Source organism: Aegilops tauschii, chromosome 2, assembly GCF_002575655.3.
Source record: "Aegilops tauschii subsp. strangulata cultivar AL8/78 chromosome 2, Aet v6.0, whole genome shotgun sequence".
Classification (NCBI taxonomy): Eukaryota; Viridiplantae; Streptophyta; class Magnoliopsida; order Poales; family Poaceae; genus Aegilops; species Aegilops tauschii.
This window is the reverse complement of record NC_053036.3, coordinates 401,105,895-401,131,289: the sequence shown is the minus strand read 5'-3', so window position 1 is coordinate 401,131,289 and position 25,395 is coordinate 401,105,895.

Here is a 25,395-nt window from a genome sequence, read left to right as displayed (position 1 = left end):
TTAACAGCGTCTATCAGCTAACATTCAGCGCTACACCGACATGCACGGGGCCTCAGTCTAGAATGCTCGTACCGTGGGAGAAGCTGACCGTCGTGCGTCTCCACATGAATGTCGCCACCGGTGGCGGCGCTGACCGCCGTGCGCCTCCACAAGAACGTCTCCAGCGGTGGCGGCGCGGCTAGAGGACGGCAGTCTACGAGAGCGTACGGTGGGAGTGAGAGGATCGCCGTGCATCCCCTCGACGAACCGCGGCGCCGACGTCTCGGTGTGGCGGGGAGGGCGGCTTTGGCGGAGCAAATGGAGTGGAGGGGGACGGGGGAGGGGGGTTTGGGGAATATTATTGGCTAGTTGGCCGAAGGGCGGTTGAATCTAGGATTTGGGGGGAATTTTTGGGTGGCGGAGGATTCGCGCGGTGGGCGGGGGGGAGGGGGGAGTTTGGCACATGGTCGGTTTCTCCAAGTGCAGTCCCACGTGTCAGTGAAGAGGCAAGCCGAAGCGCATTCCGTTCGCGTGAGCCGTGTGCAGGACCGAACGTGTGTGGGGTGCAATGCGACCGCGACAGGGGTGCTGTGAGTGTACCGCCTTTTTTCCTTTTAAACTAGGTGCTTCGCCCCCTCAAAAAACAAACTTGTTGCTTCGCGCGATCCATCGATACTACTACTAGTAATCCGGTAATCCCGACTAAAACGGCGCGACCGGGTCTTTTCCTGCGCGATATGCTGGGAGGTTGGCTTAGTTGGGATTTTTAGGACGAGTAATGCTACACCTACATAGTCCCAATTACGTAATTAACATAATATGAAATGTGTGAGCTATTGATTGTAGATTGCGGGGAGGGAGGGGCCCACCACCATGAAAATCAGGGGAGGAGAGAGACAGGCAATTTACGTTAACCCTTTCGTAGGTTCCCGTAGATGTAGAAAGATGTGAAATGCGTGAATGTGCATTTGCAGATAAGGCCTTCCCTCGTTCATCCTTTTCTCCCACAAGATCTTGATCTTCCGTGCAACGCACGGGCATCTTCCTAGTACTCCTACAATATACTATATTATTGTGAAAGTTCATATACACCGGCCGAGATTAATGCAAACACGGCAGATTTTTATTACATTTCGAACTTTTATAGGATAGAAAAATAAAAGAAACCCGACCCTAAACCTATTCTACGGCAGAGGCCGACGTCCTCCATCTGCGATCTCCATGCACGGGGGCGGGGTTCAAGACCCGTGAAGTGAAGGTGCGGTCTCCGGCGAGGAAAAGTAGAACATGGGAGACGGACTAGCCAGTTGGCACACCATGCCCTGCCGCCTCCCATGCCCTACTCATCCTCGGAGGAGTCCCCGACCTCGGCGGTGCCGGACGTTGGACGGCGGCAAGTAGGACGCATGGCTGATGGTGCTCCCTTCGTCGGCCGCCGGTGTGGCCACCGCTTGTGCAGCGTCTTGAGCGAGGGCGGCGACCTCGAGCTTCATCCCCGAAGACAAGCTCTCCCGCAGAGCATTCGCGCTTGCGGTCATGGCGGATGTGGTGCCATGTAGGAGGACGATGCGCTATGGTGTGGAGGTTAGCTGGGCGTTGCCGCTTTAAGTAGCGCATTCCGGTGAGGCCAAGCGTCCTGGTGCGTCATTAAGTCGCTGGAGTTGGTTCCTCGGGCACCGAGCCTCTTAACGACGGCATACGGACGGACAGCATGAATGCGGGTAGCTAGCCCCGGCTGGGAACGCACCGCACGCCAGCGCCAGGGACGAGGGTTTTTGGTGTGCCAGGGTAGTCAGCTGCGGTCATGGCAACGTTGGAGATGCCCTTTGCTCACATGCGATCGACGCATGTCATTGAAAAAGCAAGATGACCCGGCATGGTCTCAGGTCCTGAGGATGCAGTTGGCAGTGCTACACCACTCCGCGGATGCGTCCCGGCGCCCCGTGCATCCTCGACGAGCCGGGTGTTGGGGTGTGTTTGGATTGTGGCCGAAGTGCACCTTACCAAAATTTTGGTCATGACCCAAAGATTGGTCTTTGTTTGGATGGTTGCCATTTTTTGGCATGCCAATGAATTCTAGCCAACTCTAGTTCATTTTTCTTGCCGATGTCGGCCAAATCATGGGCAACCAAAACCTCAATGAAAATTTTGGCCACCCAATGCTTTGATGGGGCAACCTTGGGCACAAACCAAACATACTGTCGGTCGTGCCACAACACTAACGCTACCCTCGTCATACTGAAACCGACTGTGTCTAGCGACGATGAGTGTGTCGCTCATCGCGGTCGCCGTGTCCAGAGGCGGTGCTGGAGCTGCGCCACGTTGTTGGCCCCCATGACCCACATGAACGGTTGCCGGTGGCGACGAGGTCATGGGCCAGCTCCTCCATTGGACTAGTTTGCGCTACGTCATCCCGACAGGTGTGCCCCACATGTCGGTTTCCCTGTTTTCCCGACCATATTCGAGCGTCAGTGCTCCGCGTTGTGCATTAGGCCTTTCACTATGTAGGCCAAGCGAGACAACTTATTGTTTATTTGAGCCGTTCAAGTATAATCATGCGTCATTTGCTTATTTCTCATTCCTCTCCAACCCTCTTCTCCATCGATCATGTCGCCCTCCGGTCGAGTGCATCCTCCCGCATGCCTCATTTGAACATTCCTCCGAGTATCATTCGCATGTGGGCCTAGACCATGCTTGTATTTCCAATGTTTATTTGTAATTTGTCCGACATGCATACAAACAAACGGTTCGTTTAAAGTTTCACTTTGCCTCCACTACGTGGCGCTTCGCGTCTTAGTTTTGACATCCCATTCGGTTCATGCCCCGACACATGTTGACGAGATTGATTGATGTTTAGAGATCAATTGCATGTCGTGCAAGGAGATAAAGGTTTGGTCTGTTTCCATGATAGAAATGACCCGGTGGGGGGGGTCTGTGGAGATCAAAGGGAGTATATTGTATGTTCATAAGCGAAACAAATGTATTGTACCCACCCTAGTCCTCTTTCAATCGATCTCTGGACCCCGACATGAAATTGAGAGAGAACGAGTGGGGGCATGTGTGATACCTAAGGCGGATTCAAAATTTTGAACCGGTGATCATAGCATCCGCAAATCATATATAAAGGGTATTCAATGTTCGTTTCATTTTTGAACGTACGATATACTCCCTCCTATCCTTTCTAGTTTACATATAAGTTTTATGTGTAGTCAAAGTATCTCTACTTTGATAAAAAAAGTACCAACATTCAACAATGCCCAATCAATATTGTTAGATTCGTACGTACTCCTAGATTTGTACTTGAGATGGTTTCCAATTTGTTTTCAACCACGTGAATGTGCTTGTTCTCGCGCATGCTCTTCCTACTAGGATTTCACCACGTATAGCCAGTCCAATAGTAACTTTTTAAAGCTCCCTGTCCAATAGTACTAGTGGAGTACTGACAACATCTGTACTAGAGTCTGTAGTGCTCATAGTTGTACTCCCTCCTTCCATTTATATAGGGCCTATGTGGAGGAGAGAGATGTGAAAAAGTAAGGGGAGTGAGCTCTCATGCAAGAGCCTAGCTATATACGCATTCCTAGTTAAATACGTACAATAAATATGAAGAAAGAGATGGAGAGGAGATGGAAAAAAGTACTAATACAATTGGCAACCTTATAATTTTTTTTGCGGGAAATAGCCAACCTTATAGCCCACTCTACTGTATGAGTGCATATAATAGATGATGACTACAGATGACATGGCAGTTCCTTATAGCCATCGACTGGCTATATTATTAACCATGCTCTAATGCGTTTTTCAAAACCGCATTTGCTATTGACAAGATTAATAGTACATGAGATGTATAATGTGAAAATTATATCATTGGAAGCTCCTTTCACATACGTATCCCTACCTTACCCTCCCTTTTGGTCACTTACTGGTGGACCCCATGCTTGCTAGGCCCCGCATGTCAGTTACTCAATGGGTTCGGCCACGTCAGGGGATCCTCATCCGTAGTATACTCCCTCTGCTTTTATTTACTCCGCAGAAAATGACGCGGGCGGGGGAGGGGGAGGGACGTCGGTTTGCTCTCAACTGCGGTCCCACAAGCGAGCGAAAACGCAAGACAAAGCGTGTTCCATTCGGTGAGCGACATGGAGGGTCCAGCGTGCCGGGCTGCAACGCGAACGCGACAAGAGCGATGTACAGTCAAAACCGATTTACCGGTCGTCACCGGAACCACTATTCACACCAGAACCTTCGCTGCTCGGCCTACGCCAGCCACTACCCTAAAACCACACCTAATCTCCAGCCCCTTCCCCCACCTTTCGATCCCCTAGCCTGCATCAAGCGTCCCCTAGTTCACCGGAAAGCCATGGTGCGCCGCAAGATCACATACTACAAGATGCTGACGCCAGAGCGCCGCGCAGAAATCGTGGCGGTGGTCGGCGCCAGAGACCTCCGTTCCCAAGCTCGCTTTGCGGCAAGCCAATCCCTGAGTTCTCTGGAGCCAAGCTACGAGGAGGAGGAAGCCGATCCAATGTTCATGGCGGAGGTCGCGGCGCAGAAGGCCCTCGATTGGTATGACACGATGGACGTCGACTTCGTGCCGGCGTCCGAGTCCCCCATGTTGCAGGCAGACCAGTGGTTCAACCTGGCGATACTAAAGGAGGACCGGGAGGCAGAGGCTCAACTCGAGCGGAGCACGCACATGCCGCTGCCATCGAGGCTCTCCTGCAGGCAGAACCAGATGTCGTGGATGTGAACCGGGCGGCAGAGGCTCAACTTGAGGCGGAGCGCACGGATGCCGCTGCCATCGAGGCCCTCCTGCAGGCGGAACCGGACATCCTGGACTTGAACCGGGCGGCAGAGGCTCAACTCGACGCGGAGCGCGTGGATGCCGCACTCATCAAGGCCCTCCTGCAGGCGGAACCGGACGTCCTAGACTTGAACCGGGAGGTGGAGGCTCGACTCGACGCGGAGCGCGCGGATGCCGCTGCCATCGAGGCCCTCCTGCAGGCGGAACTGGACGTGCTCGACATGAACCGGGCGGTGCTCTCGTCCGTGCAGAGCGCCCGCACGCTCCGCGTGAACGAGTAGCTGGAGGCCGAGGACAACCACGGTGCGGAGACACACGTCGGTAGCTATGGCTGGTTCACGCCAGCAGCCAAAGACGACGAGGCCGTCTCGTTCCGCGAGCAGTGATAGTTTTTATTTATGTTTTTGTTTTTATGGATCTTTTGCTGTGTAAAAACATATATTGTTATGCAAGTCGCCTGACTTGGGTCAGTCTACCATTTCAGGCGGTTGGATGAATGTCCTACGTCTCCTAACCCTTCTTCCTCACCTCTTCTTCCCCAACAGACCACCGCACGGGACGTACGGATACTCCCCAACATGCGGTTGGATAAACATACTCTATGAATTAAAATTATGTGTCAGCGGTAGGATGGCTGAGTTTGGTTTGTTCACATGCGACTACACGTGTCAGTGAGGGTGCGTTCCCTTGGTTAGGTTTGCGGCGTGCAGGAGCGAGTGTGCATGTGAGGGTGCGGTGTGACCGCGGCGTGCAGGAGCGACCGTGTGAGGGTGCGGTGCGACCGCAAGAGCCGTGCTCAAGTGTACCTCCATTTCATTTTGAAAACTTTAGGCAAGCTTGGCAAAAATGTGTGGCGAAGTATGGCAATGCAAGGCCTAGACCCAAACAGGATAAGTACGTAGTACTATGTACTAGGAGTACTAGTGTTAAAAAAGAAAGGCGGGGTTTTCATTCGCGGGATTAATCGATACAAATCCTCATTTCACGTGTCAATTAATGCATATTTTTTCTCCAAAGCCCAAAGAGCTAACCATCTCACTCCTCATCGCTTGATTAATGCAGCGTCATGCAAACCAACCTTCTCACTTCCGCATGCATGCAGGGGATATTAATGTCCTTGGTTGCTAGTACGAGGCAAACCCCATCAATTTTGCGTCGATTAGTGTTAGTGGCCTTTTGCAAATTCTAATTTTGATATACTGGCCTTGTGTACAAAAAATGGAGGTAGTAACTATATTTGACTTCCTTCCCCATTGCGGTGACGTCGACGATATCTCAAACATTGTGGTTTGGCGAAGTACATTCAACGGAGAACACCATTGAGGGAGACAACGGTAAGTCGTTCGCAAGTGCCGCCTGCAAGCCGAGACAACTGCCTTATTTGCATCTAGGAAGTCCGTTGAACCAAAGGACACGTAAATGTACTAGTACTACTCGTACACAATAGCGTCGTTCGTCCAGCTTAGTGCGGTGAGATGGTTTCTCGAAGAAGACGATGGAGAAGTGGAGTCAGCAAAGAGTGAAATGATGGTTGCTTCGTCCGTGCTTTGTGATTTGATGCCTCACTGCTTTGTGATTTGTGATAGAAGGGACAGGGGAGTAGACTCTGTCCTCTATACTGTACATGCGTCCAAGCATGCGAGAAAGAGGAGAGACGCTGCATTTTTCTATTCCTTCAATCAATCAATCCGGGAGCTTCGGTTCCATCCTTTTGGCTTTGGCAACACCGTCCACAATGGTTCCCATGATGCCAAAAGCTATTTTCACATTTGGCTACACATTGTGGATGCCCTTAACCGTACCACTTGGTTTTGCTCCTGTGTGCTATCTATACAAATCTCAATTATATTGATCTAAAAAATTATAGAATCAAGATTAGTAAAAAGGAGGTGATTTTGCCGCGCGGATGGCGGGGGAGGTTTCTTATTTTTAGAGGACATTGTCCTGGCGGTTTGCTAACATGCGGTCCCACGTGTCAGTGCTTTACCAAGCCGATCCGCTTCCCACATGAGGCATAACAACGGCAGAAGGAACACGTGGTTAACTTGAAGAAGATGAGGGAGAAGCGGATTCAGCAACGAGTGAAATGATGGTTGCTTCGTCCCTCCAACTTCTTTTTTAGCATTATTACTTCGTCCCTCCAACTTAACTGCGGGAAATGTGCAGCTTGGTGATTTGACGCCTCATTGCTCATTACTACGCCGGCGCCATGACTAGGTGCTTCACCCCGGCTGCTCTGCACTGTATTCCGGTATGGCACGTGGACCCGGTAGCTTGATGTCCCACATGTCGGCGAAAGGGACTAGAAGATTTACGAAAGCGAGCGCTCCACTCTTAAGACGGAGGAGTACACGACACGACGGCCCAGTGAACTGTCACTTGTACTGTATATAGTACTATAGTTTTGCTATTTCGCACGATCCATCGATACAAACCCGATTAAACAGGAAAGGGCGGGATTTTTCCCGCGCGGTATATGATACTGCCCATACATTTCAAAGGCAATTTTAATGTATGCAAACTGAATAATTAAGTAACAATATGATATCTAGTAAAACTAAAAACACATATGATTTATTGTGTTAGAGTGTAGTAGTAGTGCTGTATTGCATAGTTGTTAGATGTAACATGCGAAAACGTGTAGAGATGTAGTTTTGGAGGGCCTACAGAGAGAAAAGCGTAATATGTTCACCGAACTTCAGAATAAGCTGATTACGGTCACTATATACGTTTTGTGGTGATTATACGGTCACTTGCTCATGGTTCGGTGTAACGCCCGGATAATTAGGCTACAGTAAAACTCTCCTGATGATGCCATGTCATCTCTGTTACTGTTGCTAATCAAGTGTTAGTTCAAAACATCTCAAATTAAAAAAAATGAATTAGTGACAAACACCCAAAGTTTTCAAAAGTCAAAACAAAAATGTTCGGTGGGTGCCAAATATTGCACTGGTAATTATTGTGGAGAAAACATTTTTTGAAAGTGCCTAAGTATTTTAAAGTGAAATAAAACAGAAAACAAAAATAAAGAAAAGAAATTAAAAACGAAAGGCAGAGGGGAGAGAGAAAAAAGAGCCCCTGGCCTCCCATTTGGGCCTCGGCCCACTCCATCTGCCAGCCCACTCCCCCTCCCCGGTCGGTTCTCTGTGCCGCCGACCCTGTCTCTACTGGAGGCTGGTCGCCGCCGCACCACCTCGCCGGCGCCGTCCCGAGAGGATAAGGTCGCCAGCGCCCCCCGCATCCTCGGGCCCCTCTCCCACTCGCCCCCTGGCTTCCCCACTCCTCTCTCCCCCTCCCCCAGATCTGTTGCGCCGCGCTGGACCAGGCGTAGCCGTCACCGCGGCCTCGCTGTGCGTGTGGCCACCGGCGGCCGTCCTCCGTCTGCCTGCGTCCAGGAGCCCCCCTCGTCCTCGACCACGACAACCACGCCACGGACCTCGGAGCCCCTCTGCCTCGCCTCGATCGCCACCTTTCCCGTTCGATCGTCGCCGTCGCCGTCCACTCCGGCCCCCTGCTGCTACTAAGTTGTCGCCGGCCATCGTGTGCCTCACTGTGAGCCCCGCCCCCTTTCCCAACTCTCCTCGCGCTTCTCTTCTTGCCCCGTAGCTGCTCCCACCGTCGTGCCCGAGCACGTCGCCGCGGTGGTGCTCGCCGCCGTGGCCACGGCTCGCAGAGCTCGCGGCCGACCACCCCGCCGTGCTCAGCACCTCCGCCTGCGCCCACTGCACGCGCCCGCTACTCCTCCCGCTCCCCCTGGCGCCGTCCTCGACGGGCCAGTGCTTCGGCCGCCGCCGCGAGCTTGTCTCTGGTGAGCTCGTCGCCTCCCACCTACTGTCGACTGCGGCAGTGGATGCGCGCGAGCACCAGCCGCCCGTAGAGCCGCTCCGCGCGGAAAGCCGTGTCCCGAAGCACCATCGCCGTCGAGCGCCCGAAGGCCACCGCCGCCCGTGCTCCACGCCTATGCCGTTTCCAGCCGCCCCGGGGCCGGCCACCACCGCGGTTGGCTGCGGCTCGCCGCTCCCGTTCGAACGGCGTCGGCCACGTCCGTGTTGGCCCCTTGTAGGCGAAATCCGGCCTCCCGAGCGCCTCCGCCGCCTCTCTGTGTCGCCGACGGCTAAACGCCGGCCGCGCCGACGTGGCCGACCGGGGGGCCACCCCTAGGGCCACTGCTCGGTGGGTCCCAGGGGCCCCAGCTGACCCGTTGACCCCGGTCAACTATGCTGACTGGGCACTCAGTGCCACTGACACACGGGCCCCCACCACATAGTTAAACTAATTAAAACATTTTCCTAAATAAAAGTAATTAGCTAAACTAGTGAGTCACTGACTGGTGGGGTCTAGTCACTAATTAGTCTGTTTAAGTTAAAATGATCTGCTGTTAGCCCACTGCCAATGACAGGTGGGCCCTACTGGTCAGTTTGACCTGGTCAACCATACTGTTGACTGCTGACATCACACATACGTCATGCTGACGTCATATTCCTTTTCTGTTAATTTAAATAATTCCAGAAAATGATTAAATCTTTAGAAAATCATATAAAAAATCCGTAACTCGGATGAAAATACTTTCTACATGAAAGTTGCTCAGAACGACGAGACGAATCCGGATACGCAGCTCGTTCGTTCGCCACACGTCTCTAGCATAGTGAACCGGAAACATTTCACCTCCGGTCCATCTGTCCGAAAATGCGAAACCTCGGGAATATTTTCCCGGATGTTCCCCCCCTTCGCTGGTATCACCTACTACCGCGTTAGGGCACACCTAGCATCACGCTTTGTCATGTCATGCATCGTCATGCATCTATTTGCATTGTATTCATTGTTTCTTCCCCCTCTTCTCTCCGGTAGACTACGAGACCGACGCCGCTGCTGGTGCCCCGACCGACTACGCTGTTGACGACCCCTCCTTCTTGCCAGAGCAATCAGGCAAGCCCCCCCCCCTTGATCACCAGATATCGTCTATTCTTCTCTATACTGCTTGCATTAGAGTAGTGTAGCATGTTACTGCTTTCCGTTAATCCTATCCTGATGCATAGCCTGTCCTTGCTACTACTGTTGTTACCTTTACCTGCAATCCTACATGCTTAGTATGGGATGCTAGTTTTCCATCAGTGGCCCTACATTCTTGTCCGTTTGCTGTGCCATACTATCGGGCCGTGATCACTTGGGCGGTGATCACGGGTATATACTTATATACTCTATACATGATACATGTGGTGACTAAAGTCGGGTCGGCTCGTAGGAGTACCCGCGAGTGGATCTTGTGGCGGAGCGACAGGGCAGGTTGAGACCGCCTAGGTGAGAGGTGGGCCTGGCCCTGGACGGCGTCCGCGGTTACTTCAAAATAACACGCTTAACGAGTTCTTGGTATTTGATCTGAGTCTGGCCATTTGGTCTATACGCACTAACCAACTACGCGGGAACAGTTATGGGCGCTCGACGTCGTGGTATCAGCCGAAGCCTTCGTAACGTCAGCGAGTGAGCGGCGCGCGCCGGATTGGACTGGAACGCCTACTAGGCTAGGTCAGCTTTCGGCCGCCCTCGCAACGTGCAGGTGTGCAATGGGCGATGGGCCCAGACCCCTGCGCCATAGGATTTAGACCGGCATGCTAACCTCTCTGTTGTGCTTAGGTAGGGCTGCGACGTGTTGATCTTTCGAGGCCGGGCATGACCCAGAAAAGTGTGTCCGGCCAAATGGGATCGAGCGTGTTGGGTTAGGTGGTGCACCCCTGCAGGGAAGTTTATCTATTCGAATAGCCGTGTCCCTCGGTAGAAGGACGACCCGGAGTTGTACCTTGACCTTATGACAACTAGAACCGGATACTTAATAAAATACACCCTTCCAAGTGCCAGCTACAACCCGGTGATCGCTCTCTAACAGGGCGACGAGGAGGGGATCGCCGGGTAGGATTATGCTACGCGGTGCTACTTGGAGGACTTCAATCTACTCTCTTCTACATGCTGCAAGATGGAGGCTGCCAGAAGCGTAGTCTTCGACAGGACTAGCTACCCCCCCTTATTCTGGCATTCTGCAGTTCAGTCCACAGATATGGCGCTTTACACATATAACCATGCATATGTAGTGTAGCTCCTTGCTTGCGAGTACTTTGGATGAGTACTCACGGTTTCTTTTCTCCCTCTTTTTCCCCCTTTCCTTTCTACCTGGTTGTCGCAACCAGATGCTGGAGCCCAGGAGCCAGACGCCACCGTCGACGACGACTCCTACTACACCGGAGGTGCCTACTACTACATGCAGCCCGCTGACAACGACCATGAGTAGTTAGGAGGATCCCAGGCAGGAGGCTTGCGCCTCGTTCGATCTGTATCCTAGTTTGTGCTAGCCTTCTTAAGGCAAACTTGTTTAACTTATGTATGTACTCAGATATTGTTGCTTCCACTGACTCGTCTATGATCGAGCACTTGTATTCGAGCCCTCGAGGCCCCTGGCTTGTATTATGATGCTTGTATGACTTATTTATGTTGTAGAGTTGTGTTGTGATATCTTCCCGTGAGTCCCCAATCTTGATCGTACACGTTTGCGTGCATGATTAGTGTACGATTGAATCGGGGGCGTCACAAGTTGGTATCAGAGCCGACTGCCTGTAGGAATCCCCCTTTCCACACTGCTTGGCCGAAGTCGAGTCTAGACATTACAAAACTTTTACTAACATGGCTGTGTGTCTTACGGGCCCACGTCGCCATTGGGTGGTACTAGGATCTTTTACTCCTCGACCTTTACTCTGGGACTCTGAACTCTCTTCTACTCGGGTTAAACGAATTTACTAACTCTAACACTAGGATCCCGTGACCACATTCACCCCAAAGTTGGATAAGCCATAGTTATTTCTTAGAATAGTATTTTGAACAATTCCCACACCGTCATTTAATTCCTTTGAAACATCTTTGCTTTCAGATGGAACCCACGAGGCAGGTCGTGCGCCACACGACGGCCATTGGTGCCTCGGGATCACCTGCTGTGCTAGCTAAGATGATGACCTATCTGGGTTATCGCTGGCACCCTGAGTACACCTTCTACGAGGAGTACCAGGACTTTAACCAGGAGCAGTACCGTGCCATCGTCCACCTCTAGTCTCGGGAGTATGACTCCACTACTGTGTTGCACACCGCTCATGGTGTTGGAGTGACCATCGATATGGCTGTCCACGATGCTGCTTATGCCGCTCTGACACGTCTTCGTGGAGAGTATCGGGAGTTGGACACCTCCCCTTTCAGGCACATTGCTATCGCATCTGATGTTGGTGCGGAGGGATACTATACTGCTGCCTACTCCACTGTCACCCGAGAGCCCTTCTACCATCAGAACCTAGTTATGCATGCTGATGGGCTGGATCGAGCTAACCGAGCTCTTCGCCACGAGTTGTACACCACCCGTCAGCACCTTTACCGTGCTCTGACGCTGTTGCACCCCTTTGTCCGATCTAGTGAGCTACCCCGTTCTGCGATCTACCCAGCCAGGACTGTGATGCCCCAGGGTGTCGGCTGGCCAGATGTGGGAGGCTACTCTCCCGCACTTGGTCCTCTTCTGCCACCTGAGCGTCAGGTTCTGCACCAGAGTATTCGCGGACCCCAGGTTGCTGACGTGGAGTTCCCGATGCGACACTACGAGCTTTCAGGCTACACCTACCTCCACAGTACCTCTTGGGACTGATGTAGGCTTGCTTGTTAGTGTTAGATGCATTCGCCGCGAGCCTGTGTGCCGCCTATGGTGTTTTAGTCTATGTACTGAACTCTGTGTACTGAACTCTATGCATGACCCCTTTAGTAAGTTATGCCGACTACTATGTAGTAGCTATCGTGCTCCTTTCATTATGCATGTTTCATCATGAATGATTCTTGTCATTGCAAATTTCTCAATGCTGAACTACCCCTGTTATATATATTAGCAGGATGGTTAGACTAGGTGGTCGTGGTAGTGGTGGCAATGCCCCACCACCACCTGAGTACATGGCTGGTATGATCCAACAGTTCGAACTGAACCGCCAATTCATGGAAAATATGATGGCTCAGTTTCCTCGCCCCAATATGAACCAACAGCCAACCCCAGTAACTTTGCAGGAATTCTTGCGCCTCAACCCAATTGTGTACCGCAGCTCGACTCAGCCTCTGGATGCTGATGACTGGCTCCGTGACATCACCTATGAGATGGAGTCTGCCGATGTAGCCCCTGCCAGCTATGTCACCTTTGCTTCCGTCTTCCTGAAGGGACCCGCAGCTCAATGGTGGGACAGCCACAGGCGTACTCTGCCAGCTGGAACAATCATCACCTGGCCAGGCTACCAAGCTGCTTTCCGTGCCCGCTTCATTCCTCAGGGAGTGATGGACCAGAAGAAGCGTGAGTTCCGCAACCTCACCCAAGGCAACAAAACTGTTGAAGCTTATTAGCGGGAGTTTCTGGACTTTTCTCGCTATGCTGAAGAGGACATTGCAACTGATGCACGCAGACAGGAGAAGTTCCGTGATGGCCTTCAAGCTGACATCAAGCTCACACTTCTAGTGCATGACTTTACTGGTTTCGCCACCTTGGTGAACAAGGCCATCAATGTCGAAACTGGTTTGCAGGAATACCAGAGCTCTCACAGGCGCAACCGTGACGCGGGCTCATCTTCGGGGCCGCCCTCGCAGAAGCGTAAGATATGGATCCCGAACAGCATGTACCGTCCAAATGCATCTGCCCCAAGGCAGACCTATGCTGCACCTCGTCTGCCTCCACCACCATCTAGGCAGCCAAGACTTCCAGCTCCACCATCCCAAGCTCCTGTTCCCACTCCCAATAATGGTCTGTGCTACAGGTGTGGTCAACCAGGTCACCGTGCCAGGGACTGCAATCAGAATCAGAATCAACTTGCCCTTCCCGCAGCTGGCCGTGGTAACAACCAGCCCCGCAACAACAATGCTAAGTCATATGGTCGTGCTCATGCCAACCACGTTGATCTGAACGAAGCTCAAGACCATCCTGCTACTGTGATGGGTACACTCCTCGTAAATTCAGTACCAGCATCCGTTTTATTTGATACAGGTGCATCACATTCATTCATGTCAGAAGATTTTGCATACAAGCACGACGTTAAATGTGAGGAGATGAACACCTCGGTAGTGGTCAAAACCCCCGTGGGACAGTGTCAAACCTCCCTGGTTGGCATCGACGTCCCCGTGGAAATCGAAGGGCTGGAATTCTATGCCTCTCCCATTAGCCTGAAGTCGTCTAAGATCGACCTCATTTTGGGGATGGATTGGTTGAAAGCGCATACTGCTTCTATAGTTTGCGCCACTAAGACCGTCCATCTACTTCACCCTTCAGATGAAATAGTTACTTACCAAGCTCATCTGGTGCAAAATGTCGAGGCCAGGCTCTATGCATTGAATGCATTGAACGCTGCACCACTCGAGGGAATTGAAAACATTCCCGTCATGCGTGAATTCCTCGACATCTTTCCTGAAGAACTTCCAGGGATTCCCCCTGCTAGAGCAGTCGAATTCATCATCGACTTGAAACCAGGCACCACTCCTATAGCCAAGCGACCCTACAAGATGCCGCCGCATGAACTCCTTGAGCTTAAGGAGGAAATCGACAAATCTCTTCACAAAGGATTCATTCGCCCAAGTTGCTCTCCTTGGGGAGCACCTTCTCTCTTTGTCAAGAAGAAGGATGGGACAAACCGATTAGTTCAAGACTACCGTCCTATAAACCAAGCTACCATTCAGAATAAATACCCTCTTCCTCGGATCAATGATCTGTATGATCAACTGGCGGGTTCATCAGTGTTCTCTAAGCTCGACTTGAGGTTGGGTTACCACCAGATCCGTGTTCGCGAAGAGGATATCCCAAAGACCGCCTTCGTGACTCGATATGGTTCATACGAGTACACCGTCATGTCTTTCGGTTTAACCAATGCTCCAGCCACCTTCTCTCGTCTGATGACCTATATATTCATGGATTACCTCGACAAGTTCGTCGTAGTTTATCTGGATGATATCCTAGTATTTTCCAAGAACAAAGAGGAACATGCTAAACATCTTCGTCTTGTGCTGGAAAAGCTACGAGAGCATCAACTATATGCCAAGTTCTCCAAATGTGAATTCTGGCTACCCGAAGTAACCTATCTTGGGCATGTCATCTCTAAGGATGGTATTGCCATCAACCCTGAACAAGTCCAGGCTATCCTTGATTGGACTCCTCCCAAGAACGTTAAGCAAGTCAGAAGTTTTCTTGGTCTCGCCAGCTATTGCCGTCGATTCATCGAGAACTTCTCCAAGATCGCCAGGCCTTTGACTAACCTATTGCATAAAGGCGTCAAGTTCCAATGGACAGACAAATGTCAGGAAAGTTTCCAGGCACTCAAAGACAAGTTGACTTCTGCCCCAGTGCTAGCTCCACCTGATACTAAGAAGGACTTCATCATTTACTGCGACGCTTCCCGTCAAGGATTAGGCTGTGTCCTAATGCAAGACCGCAAAGTGATTGCCTATGCCTCTCGGCAATTGCGCCCTCATGAAGAGAACTACCCAGTTCACGACCTCGAACTTGCTGCTGTCATTCATGCGCTGAAGCAGTGGCGACATTACCTTCTCGGTAATCGTTGCGAGATCTTCACTGACCACCAAAGTCTGAAGTATCTGTTTACTCAGCCAGACCCGAACCTCCGTCAGCAGAGATGGATGGAGATTGTTGCAAACTTTGACTTGGGTATTTCCTATACGCTAGGCAAGGCTAATGTAATGGCTGATTGTGACACCCAAAATTTTATTTGGCTTTTTCAAAACTTTTCCTTGATTTGAGGGAGGTGATTTAAATTTTTCTTCTAAAAGAACCCTCCCTCTCAAAATATTTTCTTTTATGACTAGTGCTTCATTTTCGGATTCACTCAAAACTTGATTTTGGTCTTGGAGGTTTTCCTCTTTTATTTGGACTCAAACCAAAATGTTTTTCTCTTGGAAAAACGTCCTTTGAAAATTTCTTTAAAAGGCCCTATAGCTTTTGGAATGATCTTTTTCCACTTTCAAAAATTCCTCTTGCCATGACCCAAGGGTAAATTCCCTCCCATAAGCCTTTCCTCATCTTTGGATCATGATATGCTTCAAATCCAGCAAGTTGAACCTCTCCATATAATTATTTCCATTTATTTCTTATCAAAAACAATTTCTGCCTTATATCTTGATCCTTGGAGGTTTACAAAGGAACTACTCTTTCTGCTTTGATTTTTGCCCCCAAACCATTTTCCCTTCCTAGTCCTTTGAACCCTCAACCAAGATCCATGAAGATCCACTGGTCTCCAGTTCAAATTTTTCAAACTATACTTGCTGCAAGTTTGGACCAGATTTGCCAAATTTGATGAAATTCATTCAAATCCTTCTCCAAAAATTCTGAGAAAAATCAGGCAGCCTCTGGGTGCATTGAGAGGTCACCTCACCAAGTCCCAGCTCCAGGAAAAATTTTCTTCATACCAAATCATTTCAGCGAACACCTGCTGGACACTGTTTCTCTAAGGTTCAGTCAAGTTCAGTTAACAGTGTCTGAACTACTGTCGTTTCTTCAGTGTCCGTAGTCGATCTCGCCAGTGCCTCGGCGTCGCCGTGTTCCCTGTCCCCTCCCCCTTGTCCTCTGCATCGAACGAGCGCCTGGATGCTTGCGGGCGTCGGCGACGAGCAGGAGGAGGTGCGCCGCCTCGTGACCGACGCCAGCGGCGGCTTTGCGGCCGCCAGGAAGAAGCACAGTGTAGACGGCGCTGACCAGCGCCGCCCAAGCCATCGGAGGCCGCCGCGTGGTCTTCCACTCCCCCGTGCGCGCCGCCACCCTCGTCGTGAACCGCTAGGCACGGAGCGCGCTCTCTGCCGCCGCCGTGCCAGTACGGCGACCCCGACAAAGACTGATGCCATTACGCCATGCCCGACTGAGTTTAGCAGTGGAACAGGACCAGTAACTCTCACTGGTGCTGCCTGGCCACCTAAACCCTCTGCCAAGCCACTGCCTCGCCGTAATCGCTCGCCGGAGATTCTCCATTCATGGCCACCCCCTCGAGCCGCCTATAAATAGAGGCCCCGACCTCCAGCTAGTACCCACACCACCTCTGCACTCCACCAAGACCCCGCCTAGCCACTGGAAGAGCCCCGAGGGAGTCTCCTTCCTCAACTCCGGCCGCCGCGACCCGCCACGGGATCCAGCTCGATCCGCTCCCGTGCGTGCACCTCTGCCTCCCATCTCTTGCCAGTAGCTCTCTAGTGCATCCCTCCTTCTGACTCGCGCTTCAATTCGAAGGTTGCAGCACACCACCGGAGTTCCCCACCATCGCCCGAGCCGCCGTCCGCCGGAGAAAGTGTCGCCGTCGACGTGGTGCTCTCCGACGCCCAAGTCCACCACCCACCGACGCAGAAGGACACGCTGAAGCTCTTGGTACACTTCGATCTCCCTGTCTCGCCGTAGTTCGACGAGGGCGACCACCGCAGTCTTCGGGCGCCGGCGAACTTTTTCAAACCTGACATGTGGACCCCCCACGTCAGCCTCTCTTCTTTCACCCCCGAAGCGTTTTCTGTTGGCGCCTTTGGGCAGAGTACGTTTTCTCTGTGGGCTGGCGCGTTTCTATTCGAACCGTTTTCTGTTTTCTTAGTTTAGCCCCTGGAACTTTTCTGTTTCATTACAGATGAATCCCTGGACAGAAACCCTTATAAATTTTTAATAAAAAGTGACTTTTGAGTGATTCTTTTTCTGACAGTCTTATAATTTTGTCTAGTTTTTTATGGGATTTATTTGAAAAAAATTTGGAACAGCTTTTTTGCACGCGTTGGTTTTCACGTTAGTATGCATTTTTCGCTATACCGTAGGTTCCGGGAGAGGTGACGGAGCCGCGAACTTCGCCGAGCCAGAGTCCGACTTCTCCGAACCAGGCAAGCATGTTTGAACCTTTGATATGATAGGTGTTTTGCATGTTTGCGTGAAAGGTTGTGCATGGCATGTGAGTATCGGTGAGTATCTCGTTGCATGTGAGGCAACTACCCGTGTGTTCCAAAGTTACTGTGATCTCTGATGAGAGATGGCCTAGTCATGTGGTGACATGAAAGGCAGTAAGGTGGTACTGTTGTAGCATGCCAGCCTTACGTCATCCGATTAATTCCGACGTTAACGTGGACGGAGTCACGTTATCGTTCTTCCCCCTTCCGTGCTACCACATGTTTTCTGCCAGAATGCGGTTTAGTAAGTGGTAACCTCTTTCCGTGTACACACCAAACAGAGGGGCCGGGATGAGGGTTCCATGGCCCTGGATTAAAGCCAGTCATCCGGTCAGGGGGCATGGGTGTTTCCGGTTGGGACCGAGAGGGGGGCACCCCTTAGAGCGCGCGTATAGAAATTTGATCCCATGCTACGCGAGGTTGTAGCCTCCCCGTCTCAAGGTTTTTCTTGAATGTTGCCGAGGGTGATTCCTGGCTTCGGAATGTTGAATGGGTGTGTACTGGTTAGACGTGTTTCTTCCAAAACACCGTAAACGGAACTAGTCCCCGTGACTACTGAAATCCGTTGGCTGTGGTTAAAGTACAAACTCTGTAGAGTCAAATCCTTCCGAGTCATCGTATCCATGGTCAAGTAACGTGATCAGCGTATCCATGTCTATGTCATAACCTCGTGGTATATTTTTTTCTTTCCGGTAAGCGAGCGTGAGTAGTAAACTTGGCTGAACGTTATTCCTGTGGACGGACTAACCCTGTTGTTTATCTCATGCCTGATTATTCTCTTGATATGATTTAAAAATTCATGAGCTACTAAGTTATGAATATAAGCCCTTTATGTGATGTCGCTCAGACGTCCGACTGTGGCATGTTTGCCTTTTATTTTCAATATAAGCCCTCTATGTGATGTCGCTCAGACGTCCGACTATGGCATGTTTGTCTTTTACTTTCAATATAAGCCCTTTATGTGATGTCGCTCAGACGTCCGACTGTGGCACGCACTGCCTTTTATTTTCTATTATAAGCCCTTTATGTGGTGTCGCCTTGACGCCCGACTGCGGCATTGTTATTCTTGCATTTTCCTCTCGAGGAGTCATTCAGACCCTCGTTTGGCACCCAGTATATTATTTTGGGATTTCGGGGGGACTACCGCCCGACTTCTCTTTTATTTCCCGTGCAGTATTATCTCTATGTCTGAGTGCACTTGTTAACCTGTTCATAGGCATCATGTCTACATTTGTTATATCTTATGTCCGAACTGTCTTGCGAGTACTTTCATAGTACTCACCTGGCTTGTTGATTTGGCCAGATGTTGACGAAGGCGATCTCATGGATGAAGAGTTTGATAGTGAGTCCGACGCCTAGAGGAGTCCCAGTCAGCCCCGTGCGATCCTGGATATTGGTCACTTGTATTATATACGCTTCCGCCACCCGCAATAAATCTCCTCGAGCTTCACCCCGACGCTCGAAGAGCTGTAGTTTTCAGGAGTCATATCACCCGCTTCGCGGTGATATTTTCACCACCGTTGTTATCGTGAGTTAGTAGTTATGCCACCCTATCCGCCGTTGTGTTCTATCGGCGTACATGTAATAAATTGTTGAGCAGTCTCCGCTCAACCTTGTATTATATTCAGTACTCCTGGTATTTTTTCTTCTGTGACCAAGATATTGTCTACAACTGAGAAGGAGTTCTTCTTTACTGGTCCGTAAAAGGGATTGGTATTGAAAAACCGGTCGTGACACTGATGCCTTGAGTCGCAAGTCTTGCTGCAACCACCTCCAGGTTCATAAAGTTCAGCCCTCGCTTGTTGAAGAATTCAGAAAGCTGAACCTCCATATTGTTCCTCCGGGTGCACTCGCTCCCCCTCCAAAGGAGTTTCGCAAGATGAACCTCCGGGTTGTTTCCCAGGGTTCGCTCAATACCCTGGTTGTCGAACCAAATCTCTTGGACTCCATCAAGAGAATACAGGGATATGACTCTGAAGCCCACAAGATTAAGCGCTACCTCACAAAAGGAAAGCCCTCATTCTTCACTATTGCTGAAGATGGCACTTTGTACTTCAAGGGCCGCCTAGTGGTGCCATGTGCAGAGAAAAACCTGGATATGACTCAGGAAGTTATGAAAGAAGCTCATGATACGCCTCTATGTATCCATCCTGGTAGTACAAAGATGTACCAAGACATCCGTCAGAGATTCTGGTGGTCTAATATGAAGCAAGACATTGCTCGTTATGTTCCTGAGTGTGACGTTTGCCGTCGTATCAAAGCAGAACATCAAAGGCCTGCTAGAACTCTGCAACCTATCTCTATTCCTGAATGGAAATGGGACCATGTTGAGATGGACTTCGTCACTGGATTTCCCAAATCACAGAAGGGTAATGATGCTATTCTTGTCATCATTGACCGGCTTTCCAAAGTTGCACATTTTCTGGCGGTTAAAGAAACGATCACTTCTAGTCAGCTGGCAACGCTCTATATGTCCAGGATTGTTTCACTCCACCGTATTCCATTGGTTATCAGCTCAGACCATGGCAGCTTATTCACTTCAAGATTCTGGGCAAGTTTCCAAGAAGCTATGGGAACTCATCTATCATTCAGTACTGCGTTTCATCCTCAGTCGCAAGGGCAAGTTGAACACGTCAACCAAGTTCTCGAAGACATGCTTCGAGCTTGTGTTATTTCCTTCAGCAAGAAATGGGAGGAATCTCTCCCGTATGCTGAGTTCTCTTATAATAATAGCTATCAAGCTAGTCTGAAGATGGTCCCCTTTGAAGTGTTATATGGACGAAAGTGCCGAACCCCTCTGAACTGGTCAAAAACTGGGGAACGTCCACTTTTTGGTCCGGATATTATCCAACATGCTGAAGAACAAGTCCGCATTATTCGTGAGAATCTCAAGACTGCTTAGTCACGTCAGAAGAGTCAGTATGACCGTCATCATAAAGACATGGTCTATCAACCTGGCGAAAAGGCTTATCTTCGAGTCACACCAATGAAGGGTGCTCACCCCTTCGGGATCAAGGGCAAACTAGCTCCTCGCTATATTGGCCCATTCACTAATCTGGAAAGGCGTGGAAAAGTGGCATACCAACTGGAGCTACCGCCGAACCTTTATCAGGTTCACGATGTGTTCCATGTGTCATAGCTCCGCCGTTGCTTCAAGGACCCAATCCGAGCAGTGGATCATGAAGTGCTCGAATTGCAGCAGGACCTCTCCTATAAAGAGCATCCGGTCCGCATTCTCGACCAAGCTGAACGCCGCACACGTTAGAAGGCGATCAAGTTCCTCAAAGTCCAGTGGTCGCACCATTCTGAAGATGAAGCCACCTGGGAACGCGAGGATCGCCTGCGTGATGAATACCCCGCACTGTTTCCTTCTACCTCCTAAATCTCGGGACGAGATTTCTTGTAGTGGAGGAGATTTGTAACGCCCGGATAATTAGGCTACAGTAAAACTCTCCGGATGATGCCATGTCATCTCTGTTACTGTTGCTAATCAAGTGTTAGTTCAAAACATCTCAAATTCAAAAAAATGAATTAGTGACAAACACCCAAAGTTTTCAAAAGTCAAAACAAAAATGTTCGGTGGGTGCCAAATATTGCACTGGTAACTATTGTGGAGAAAACATTTTTTTAAAGTGCCTAAGTACTTTAAAGTGAAATAAAACAGAAAAGAAAAATAAAGAAAAGAAATTAAAAAGGAAAGGCAGACGGGAGAGAGAAAAGAGCCCCTGGCCTCCCATTTGGGCCTCGGCCCACTCCATCTGCCAGCCCACTCCCCGTCCCCGGTCGGTTCTCTGTGCCGCTGACCCCGCCGCTACAGGAGGCTGGTCGCCGCCGCACCACCTCGCCGGCGCCGTCCCGAGAGGATAAGGTCGCCAGCGCCCCCCACATCCTCGGGCCCCTCTCCCACTCGCCCCCTGGCTTCCCCACTCCTCTCTCCCCCCTCCCCCAGATCTGTTGCGCCGTGTTGGCCCAGGCGTAGCCGTCGCCGAGGCCTCGCTGTGCATGTGGCCACCGGCGGCCGTCCTCTGTCCGCCTGCGTCCAAGAGCCCCCCTCGTCCTCGACCACGACGACCGCGACCACGCCACGGACCTCGGAGCCCCTCTGCCTCGCCTCGATCGCCGCCTTCCCCGTTCGGTCGTCGCCGTCGCCGTCCACTCCGGCCCCCTGCTGCTACTAAGTTGTTGCCGGCCACCGTGTGCCTCACTGTGAGCCCCGCCCCCTTTCCCCCTTTCCTCGCGCTTCTCTTCTTGCCCCGTAGCTGCTCCCACCGTCGTGCCCGAGCTCGTCGCCGCGGTGGTGCTCGCCGCCGTGGCCACGGCTCGCAAAGCTCGCGGCCGACCACCCCGCCGTGCTCAGCACCTCCGCCTGCGCCCACTGCACGAGCCCGCTACTCCTCCCGCTCCCCCTGGCGCCGTCCTCGACGGGCCAGTCCTTCGGCCGCCGCCGCGAGCTCGTCTCCGGTGAGCTCGTCGCCTCCCGCCTACTGTCGACTGCGGCAGTAGATGCGCGCGAGCACCAGCCGCCCGTAGAGCTACTCCGCGCGGCAAGCCGTGTCCCGAAGCACCATCGTCGTCGAGCGCCCGAAGGCCACCGCCGCCCCTGCTCCACGCCGACGCCGTTTCCGGCCGCCCCGGGGCCAGCCACCACCGCGGTAAGCTGCTGCTCGCCGCTCCCGTTCGAACGGCGTCGGCCACGTCCGTTTTGGCCCCTTGTAGGCGAAGTCCGGCCTCCCGAGCGCCTCCGCCGCCTCTCTGTGTCGCCAACGGCTGAACGCCGGCCGCGCCGACGTGGCCGACCGGGGGCTACCCCCAGGACCACTGCCCGGTGGGTCCCAGGGGCCCCAGCTGACCCGTTGACCCCGGTCAACTATGCTGACTGGGCACTCAATGCCACTGACACGCGGGCCCCCACCACATAATTAACCTAATTAAAACATTTTCCTAAATAGAAGTAATTAGCTAAACTAGTGTGTCATTGACTTGTGGGGTCCAGTCACTAATTAGTCTGTTTAAGTTAAAATGATTTGCTGTTAGCGCACTGCCAATGACAGGTGGGCCCTACTGGTCAGTTTGATCTGGTCAACCGTACTGTTGACTGCTGACATCACACATACGTCATGCTGACGTCATATTCCTTTTCTGTTAATTTAAATAATTCCAGAAAATGATTAAATCTTTAGAAAATCATATAAAATAATCCGTAACTCGGATGAAAATACTTTCTACATGAAAGTTGCTTAGAACGACGAGACGAATCCGGATACGCAGCCCGTTTGTTCACCACACGTCTCTAGCATAGTGAACCTGCAACATTTCACCTCCGGTCCATCTGTTCGAAAATGCGAAACATCGGGAATACTTTCCCGGATGTTCCCCCCTTCGCCGGTATCACCTACTACCGCGTTAGGGCACACCTAGCATCACGCTTTGTCATGTCATGCATCGTCATGCATCTGTTTGCATTGTAATCATTGTTTCTTCCCCCTATTCTCTCCGGTAGACTACGAGACCGACGCCACTGCTGGTGCCCCGACCGACTACGCTGTTGACGACCCCTCCTTCTTGCCAGAGCAATCAGGCAAGCCCCCCCTTGATCACCAGATATCGCCTATTCTTCTCTATACTGCTTGCATTAGAGTAGTGTAGCATGTTACTGCTTTCCGTTAATCCTATCCTGATGCATAGCCTGTCCTTGCTACTACTGTTGTTACCTTTACCTACAATCCTACATGCTTAGTATAGGATGCTAGTTTTCCATCAGTGGCCCTACATTCTTGTCCGTCTGCTGTGCTATACTATCAGGCCGTGATCACTTGGGCGGTGATCACGGGTATATACTTATATACTCTATACATGATACCTGTGGTGACTAAAGTCGGGTCGGCTCGTAGGAGTACCCACGAGTGGATCTTGTGGCGGAGCGACAGGGCAGGTTGAGACCGCCTAGGTGAGAGGTGGGCCTGACCCTGGACGGTTACTTCAAAATAACACGCTTAAAGAGTTCTTGGTATTTGATCTGAGTCTGGCCATTTGGTCTATACGCACTAACCAACTACGCGGGAACAGTTATGGGCACTCGACATCGTGGTATCAACCGAAGCCTTCGTAACGTCAGCGACTGAGCGGCGCGCGCCGGATTGGACTGGAACGCCTACTAGGCTAGGTCTGCTTTTGGCCGCCCTCGCAACATGCAGGTGTGCAATGGGCGATGGGCCCAGTCCCCTGCGCCATAGGATTTAGACCGGCGTGCTGACCTCTCTATTGAGCTTAGGTAGGGCTGTGACGTGTTGATCTTCCGAGGCCGGGCATGACCCAGAAAAGTGTGTCCAGCCAAATGGGATCGAGCGTGTTGGGTTAGGTGGTGCACCCCTGCAGGGAAGTTTATCTATTCGAATAGCCGTGTCCCTCGGTAAAAGGACGACCCGGAGTTATACCTTGACCTTATGACAACTAGAACTGGATACTTAATAAAATACACCCTTCCAAGTGCCAGATACAACCCGGTGATCGCTCTCTAACAGGGCGACGAGGAGGGGATCGCCGGGTAGGATTATGCTACGCGGTGCTACTTGGAGGACTTCAATCTACTCTCTTCTACATGCTGCAAGATGGAGGCTGCCAGAAGCGTAGTCTTCGACAGGACTAGCTATCCCCCTTATTCTGGCATTCTGCAGTTCAGTCCACCAATATGGCCCTTTACACATATAACCATGCATATGTAGTGTAGCTCCTTGCTTGCGAGTACTTTGGATGAGTACTCACGGTTGCTTTTCTCCCTCTTTTTCCCCATTCCTTTCTACCTGGTTGTCGCAACCAGATGCTGGAGCCCAGGAGCCAGACGCCACCGTCGACGACGACTCCTACTACACCGGAGGTGCCTACTACTACGTGCTGCCCGCTGACGACGACCAGGAGTAGTTAGGAGGATCCCAGGAAGGAGGCCTGCGCCTCGTTCGATTTGTATCCCAGTTTGTGCTAGCCTTCTTAAGGCAAACTTGTTTAACTTATGTCTGTACTCAGATATTGTTGCTTCCGCTGACTCGTCTATGATCGAGCACTTGTATTCGAGCCCTCGAGGCCCCTGGCTTGTATTATGATGCTTGTATGACTTATTTATGTTGTAGAGTTGTGTTGTGATATCTTCCCGTGAGTCCCTGATCTTGATCGTACACGTTTGCGTGCATGATTAGTGTATGATTGAATCAGGGGCGTCACATTCAGCATCGGATTGCACTCTATTGACCGGCCAAATAGTCTGCGTGGCACCATGTTGACTAGTTAAATTGACCACGTTCCTTGTGGGTCCCACCTGTTAGTTCGCATAGGGAAAAGGTCAGATAAACACAAATTTACGCAGGCGTGACAAGACTCCACCCTGTGCGCAGGAATCACCTAGTTGTGTATGTGTCTGTCAGGGCCTGATGTGTGCGCATGCACGTGTAGGTTGAGCACTTGAGCGTGAGAGTGTGTGTTAGTCGTGTGGTGTACTGGTGTGTGCATGCATGCGTGCGTCTGTGCGCGTGTGTGTGTTGTGTGCGTGCGTGGCTGCGTGTGTACGTGTGGGTGTTGCGTGCGTGCGTGGGTGCATGTGTTCGTGTGAGTGTTGCGTGCATGCAGTTCGTGTGCATGCGTGAGTGTGTGTATAATCA